Source organism: Schistocerca cancellata, chromosome 2 (assembly GCF_023864275.1).
Source record: "Schistocerca cancellata isolate TAMUIC-IGC-003103 chromosome 2, iqSchCanc2.1, whole genome shotgun sequence".
Lineage (NCBI taxonomy): Eukaryota > Metazoa > Arthropoda > Insecta > Orthoptera > Acrididae > Schistocerca > Schistocerca cancellata.
Window position 1 is genome coordinate 1,003,213,607 of NC_064627.1, and position 7,731 is coordinate 1,003,221,337.

Consider the following 7,731-nt stretch of genomic DNA (forward strand, 5'->3'; position numbering starts at 1 on the left):
ACACCAAATCTGATATCCTCCAGGACTTTTTTTTTAGGTGGCACTGCAGGTTTGTAGTCCCTCTTGAACTCCATGATGATGGGCGGAACCTGACGGTGTGACCGCCCAACAGGGAGTGCCAGATGGGAACTGGCCACATCTGCGGGTTGGTTTTCGGCCATTTTTGCAGCCTGCCTCTTTTCCACCACCAGTGTTTGATACTAGAATGATGGTGGCCACTTCTGCGGCCAGAATTTTTGGTCGAGTTCAAAATTTTCTCAAGCCTAAAGTCACAATTACGTCACAGAGTGCGTACACTGGAGGTTCAAGGATCATGGAACAGTTTTCCAGATAGGAATAGATGTCACCAATCAGTGTTGAAAGGATGCAGTTGCTGATGTCATTAAGCCACTTGATCAGTGGCACTCCAGACTTGCCCCTGTAAAGGATTGTGATCACCAGGAGTAGAAATGGATCACATTAGTAAAAGGTGAAGTGGCCTGCAAAATGGACGCTGATGAAGGGAGAGGGATATGCAGATCAAGCAAAGCCTACTTGTCCAGGGAACAAATTGATGCCCAAACTGGAAGAGACTTAAAGGAAGCAAAAGTGAGGGACATTTATTTCCTTCTCAAAAAGCATTTCGGGGAGACTTGGGAAGAAACCAAAAATCTTGCTTTCTACAGGAATATAATCAATTGGCCAAACGCTGTGAACAATGCAGAGGAGAACTTAGACTTTGAAATTCATCCAGAGGATAATGATGTGCCAGTGTAATTTAGGCAGGCCAGGATAGGACTTTTAAGCTTGTGACGCATTAACTACTTCAAACTTTTGTTTAATGTCACATGCTTTGTAGTAACAGTAAAATGTATTCAGTAAACTGTTTTCTTTTCTCCTCTGTGCCACTATTAAGGTGAATTTTTATGTTATGTTACAATAATAGTAAACTGTCGTGGGAAGCCCCTGTTTAGGATATTGTTCAAAGACTTAATGCTGCCATTTTTACTATTAGAACAATAGCTGAAGTAAGTGATAGTTCGATGCGAAAAGTAGTCTGCTTATTTTCATTCACTTATGGCGTATGGTATTGTATTTTGGGGTAAGTCTTTCCATTATCAAAGGGAATTTTTTGCTCAGAAACGGGTGGTTCGGGCAATAAGTGGTGTAAGTTTGTGAACCTCTTCTTGACCCTTGTTCATTAGCCTGGGTATTCTGACATTGGCACATATACCTGATGAAGCAACCGTTGGTTGCAAAAGCTTGAATTCTGTGTGTATGTTTGTGTTTGTTTGTGTATCTATCAACATGCCAGCGCTTTCGTTTGGTAAGTCACATCATCATCTTTGTTTTTAGATATATTTTTCCCACGTGGAATGTTTCCTTTTATTATATTAATATCATTAATTTGAACCCAACAATTACGTTTGTTATTGTCACTGTTGCATTTCGAAATCTTTTCTGTCATCTTACTTTCTCTTTCTGTTTTTGCAAATAGTTTCACTTTGTATTCACCTTCTCCTTTTTGCCGTAATCTACCATACAATTTTATCCCGCCTATATATACTCAATAATACGTAACCCACTTCCAAACCGAAACCAAACCTTCCCTCTTTCCTGATGAAGCAACCGTTGGTTGCAAAAGCTTGAATTTTGTGTGTATGTATGTGTTTGTTTGTGTATGTATCAACATGCCAGCCCTTTCGTTTGGTAATCTTTGTGTTTTTATATATATAAAAAAACAAAGATGATGTGACTTACCAAATGAAAGTGCTGGCAGGTCGATAGACGCACAAACAAACACAAACATACACACAAAATTCAAGCTTTCACAACAAACGGTTGCTTCATCAGGAAAGAGGGAAGGACGAAAGGATGTGGGTTTTAAGGGAGAGGGTAAGGAGTCATTCCAATCCCGGGAGCGGAGAGACTTACCTTAGGGGGAAAAAAGGACAGGTATACACTGGCACACACACACACATATCCATCCGCACATACACAGACACAAGCAGACATTTGTAAAGGCAAAGAGTTTGGGCAGAGATGTCAGTCAAGGCAGAAGTACAGAGGCAAAGATGTTGTTGAAAGACAGGTGAGGTATGAGCGGCGGCAACTTGAAATTAGCGGAGGTTGAGGCCTGGTGGATAACGAGAAGAGAGGATATACTGAAGGGCAAGTTCCCATCTCTGGAGTTCGGATAGGTTGGTGTTAGTGGGAAGTATCCAGATAATCCGGACGGTGTAACACTGTGCCAAGATGTGTTGGCCGTGCACCAAGGCATGTTTAGCCACAGGGTGATCCTCATTACCAACAAACACTGTCTGCCTATGTCCATTCATGCGAATGGACAGTTTGTTGCTGGTCATTCCCACATAGAATGCGTCACAGTGTAGGCAGGTCAGTTGGTAGATCACGTGGGTGCTTTCACACGTGGCTCTGCCTTTGATCGTGTACACCCTCCGGGTTACAGGACTGGAGTAGGTGGTGGTGGGAGGGTGCATGGGACAGGTTTTACACCGGGGGCGGTTACAAGGGTAGGAGCCAGAGGGTAGGGAAGGTGGTTTGGGGATTTCATAGGGATGAACTAAGAGGTTACGAAGGTTAGGTGGGTGGCGGAAAGACACTCTTGGTGGAGTGGGGAGGATTTCATGAAGGATGGATCTCATTTCAGGGCAGGATTTGAGGAAGTCGTATCCCTGCTGGAGAGCCACATTCAGAGTCTGATCCAGTCCTGGAAAGTATCCTGTCACAAGTGGGGCACTTTTGTGGTTCTTCTGTGGGAGGTTCTGGGTTTGAGAGGATGAGGAAGTGGCTCTGGTTATTTGCTTCTATACCAAGTCGAGAGGATAGTTGCGGGATGCGAAAGCTGTTGTCAGGTTGTTGGTGTAATGGTTCAGGGATTCTGGACTGGAGCAGATTCGTTTGCCACGAAGACCTAGGCTGTAGGGAAGGGGCCCTTTGATGTGGAATGGGTGGCAGCTGTCATAATGGAGGTACTGTTGCTTGTTGGTGGGTTTGATGCAGACAGACGTGTGAAGCTGGCCATTGGACAGGTGGAGGTCAACATCAAGGAAAGTGGCATGGGATTTGGAGTAGGACCAGTTGAATCTGATGGAACCAAAGGAGTTGAGGTTGGAGAGGAAATTCTGGAGTTCTTCTTCACTGTGAGTCCAGATAATGAAGATGTAATCTCGCAAACATGCCTTCACCCTAGCCAGATTACGCTCGCATATTTTATTTTCTCAGGCTTGTCTGACATTTGGCATTACCCCCAAAGGCCTCACACTTAAAGTTCCCATCTCTGGCTGCAACCCTTCTTTCCATCAGTCCCTATACCAGTTCCAAACTGAACAATCCATTGCCCTCACCCACCTAATCTTTCACCTACACATCAACTCAGCCAATGAACACACCCGTCAACTCCTATCCTTAATAAAACTCCTCAATCTTTCCTCTCCCACATCCACACCGGCTGTTCAGAGCATCCTCCTACAGGCCAACCGCAAATTAGAACAGCATGCCACCTTTCACCTCAAAAAACTATCCAATCCCGTGGTTTCCCACCTCCGGAAAGGCAACTCACTCACCCTTCACAACCTTTCCAGCAAACCTCAACCTCCTCTCATTGCACACAAACCCAGTCTCTCCCATCTACTCAGTCTCCCACTTCCAGCTCCACTCCCTCCAAAACCTCAAAATTCCAATCAACACAATCTGGTACCACAACACCCTAATTCAGTAGTTAACCTTTCCTCCAAACCTCTCTCCCAATCCGAAACCTCTGTCCTATCCAAAGGCCTCACCTTCCTCAAAATCCTCTTCCTCAAAATCACCCTCTCCAAACCTTAAACCTTATCGTCAGGAGTATGTGGCTGAGGGACTGCGTCAGCTTTCAGACAACACCACATACAAAGTTTGCCAAGGTAATCCCATTCCTGATGTCCAGGCGGAGCTTCAAGGAATCCTCAGAACCTTAGGCCCCCTACAAAACCTTTCACCTGACTCCATCAACCTCCTGACCCCACCGACACCCCGCACCCCTACCTTCTACCTTCTTCCTAAAATTCACAAACCCAATCATCCCGGCCGCCCCATTGTAGCTGGTTACCAAGCCCCCACAGTACGTATCTCTGCCTATGTAGATCAACACCTTCAACCCATTACATGCAGTCTCCCATCCTTCATCAAAGTCACCAACCACTTTCTCGAACGCCTAGAATCCTTACCCAATCCGTTACCCCCGGAAACCATCCTTGTAACCATTGATGCCACTTCCTTATACACAAATATCCCACACGTCCAGGGACTCACTGCGATGGAGCACTTCCTTTCACGCCGATCACCTGCCACCCTACCTAAAACCTCTTTCCTCATTACCTTAGCCAGCTTCATCCTGACCCACAACTTCTTCACTTTTGAAGACCAGACATACCAACAATTAAATGGAACAGCCATGGGTGCCAGGATGGCCCCCTCGTATGCCAACCTATTCATGGGTCACTTAGAGGAAGCCTTCTTGGTTACCCAAGCCTGCCAACCCAAAGTTTGGTACAGATTTATTGATGACATCTTCATGATCTGGACTCACAGTGAAGAAGAACTCCAGAATTTCCTCTCCAACCTCAACTCCTTTGGTTCCATCAGATTCACCTGGTCCTACTCCAAATCCCATGCCACTTTCCTTGATGTTGACCTCCACCTGTCCAATGGCCAGCTTCACACGTCCGTCCACATCAAACCCACCAACAAGCAACAGTACCTCCATTATGACAGCTGCCACCCATTCCACATCAAACGGTCCCTTCCCTACAGCCTAGGTCTTCGTGGCAAACGAATCTGCTCCAGTCCAGAATCCCTGAACCATTACACCAACAACCTGACAACAGCTTTCGCATCCCGCAACTATCCTCTCGACTTGGTATAGAAGCAAATAACCAGAGCCACTTCCTCATCCTCTCAAACCCAGAACCTCCCACAGAAGAACCACAAAAGTGCCCCACTTGTGACAGGATACTTTCCGGGACTGGATCAGACTCTGAATGTGGCTCTCCAGCAGGGATACGACTTCCTCAAATCCTGCCCTGAAATGAGATCCATCCTTCATGAAATCCTCCCCACTGCACCAAGAGTGTCTTTCCGCCGTCCACCTAACCTTTGTAATCTCTTAGTTCATCCCTATTAAATCCCCAAACCACCTTCCCTACCCTCTGGCTCCTACCCTTGTAACCGCCCCCGGTGTAAAACCTGTCCCATGCACCCTCCCACCACCACCTACTCCAGTCCTGTAACCCGGAGGGTGTACACGATCAAAGGCAGAGCCACGTGTGAAAGCACCCACGTGATCTACCAACTGACCTGCCTACACTGTGACGCATTCTATGAGGGAATGACCAGCAACAAACTGTCCATTCGCATGAATGGACACAGGTAGACAGTGTTTGGTGGTAATGAGGATCACCCTGTGGCTAAACATGCCTTGGTGCACGGCCAACACATCTTGGCACAGTGTTACACTGTCCGGGTTATCTGGATACTTCCCACTAACACCAACCTATCTGAACTCCGGAGATGGGAACTTGCTCTTCAATGTATCCTCTCTTCCCGTTATCCACCAGGCCTCAATCTCCGCTAATTTCAAGTTGCTGCCACTCGTACCTCACCTGTCATTCAACAACATCTTTGCCTCTGCACTTCCGCCTCGACTGACGTCTCCGCCCAAACTCTTTGCCTCTGTATATGTCTGCTTGTGTCTGTATATGTGTGGATGGATATGTGTGTGTGTGCGAGTGTATACCCGTCCTTTTTTCCCCCTAAGGTAAGTCTTTCCACTCCCGTGACTGGAATGGCTCCTTACCCTCTCCCTTAAAACCCACGTCCTTTCGTCTTTCCCTCTCCTTCCCTCTTTCCTGATGAGGCAACAGTTTGTTGCGAAAGCTTGAATTTTGTGTGTATGTTTGTGTTCGTTTGTGTGTCTGTCGACCTGCCAGCACTTTCATTTGGTAAGTCACATCATCTTTGTTTTTAGGTATATTTTTCCCACGTGGAATGTTTCCTTCTATTTTTTATATATATATATATATATATATATATATATATATATATATATATATATATATATATATATATATATATAGTTATAATAGAAGGAAACATTCCATGAAGGAAAAATATACCTAAAAACAAAGATGATGTGACTTACCAAATGAAAGTGCTGGCAGGTCGACAGACACACAAACGAACACAAACATACACACAAAATTCAAGCTTTCGCAACAAACTGTTGCCTCATCAGGAAAGAGGGAAGGAGAGGGAAAGACGAAAGGATGTGGGTTTTAAGGGAGAGGGTAAGGAGTCATTCCAGTCCCGGGAGCGGAAAGACTTACCTTATGGGGAAAAAAGGACAAGTATACACTCGCACACACACACATGTCCATCCACACATACAGACACAAGCAGACATATTTAAAGACAGGTGGGCAACCGAGGTGCTTTTTCTACACGTAAAATGATAAATGCCAGGATTCAGGGGGGAAAATGGGTTTTATTCCAAAGAACTACCACTAAGGGATACAATCTTCATGAAAACTGGGTACGACTGCAGAGTGAACCGCATATTGTATGGAAAGAGCATTTTGCCCTCGATAGGAAGGACTTTACAGAGGGTGAGGAAGCTGACAGGCAAGAAAGAGACCTGCTTTTGTGGCCAGTACCTAGCTAACCGTCTTGCATACCTTACGTGATGGCACCCAGTCCTCCCATTGGCAGATTTGTGGTAGAAAGTTGGTGTCTCTCACTCAGCAACACCATGGTAGCGTCCCTAGCTCAGCATAATAGCGTGGGAGCCAGCCACAAGTACTGTGGAGTAGTTTATGTAACTGCTCATGTCACTGCCTGAGGCTACATTAAAATGATGGAAATAGAATACAATAAAAAATTTTTACCATTATTACCCGTTACCATGTACAATTCCTTCCCCCTTCCATGACAGCTGGTTACAGATCTATGATTGTTACAGTGGTTGACACTAATCACTTTTAATGACCAATTCAAAACACAAAAAGATTTTCTTTTGACGTACATGGAAGGTGACAGACATTTAGTGTTTTTTATTTAAAAAGGGTTCTTAAAACCAATAGAGGATTGAATTCTCATTTTAAAAAATTGATCATGAAATATGCAGTAGGGCCAGTATCATTATCCATTGGTGTCACTAGAGTCCTTAATAATTGGAAGTATCTGGTAATATAATGTCTTTTTCTACGCACTTTGCAAAACCGATGGAGTCAGTGCAGCAGCCAGCAGTCAATCACATGCGTGAAGCCACGGCGGTGGTGGGTGCAATGGCAGCGACCAGCTGGGCTGCAGCTGAATCGAAGTGCATAATCACCCGGGCGCTGTAATACGGACCCGGATTCAAAATAATTAGAGAGCTGACTGGCTGATTGAGAGCGTGTCAAGTTCCAGAGACTGCAACACTCACAGGCAGGAATCGTGTCAATGGAGTCCAAGTGACTCACAATAAGAGGGGTAAATTAAAAATAAGTGATAAATTGGCAATCGATCAAAACACTTATCAAACATTTTCATTACATATAGTTAGTTTGTTTTTACTCGTGGCATCTGAAAACTACTTTTCCATAAATTGTTTGAAACAAATTTAAATTAAACTTGTGTGCACAGTTACACAAAACTCTATAGCTTAATGTATTGGGAGGGCCATGCCTTTGAAGTAATGTGACTCATCAGACGATA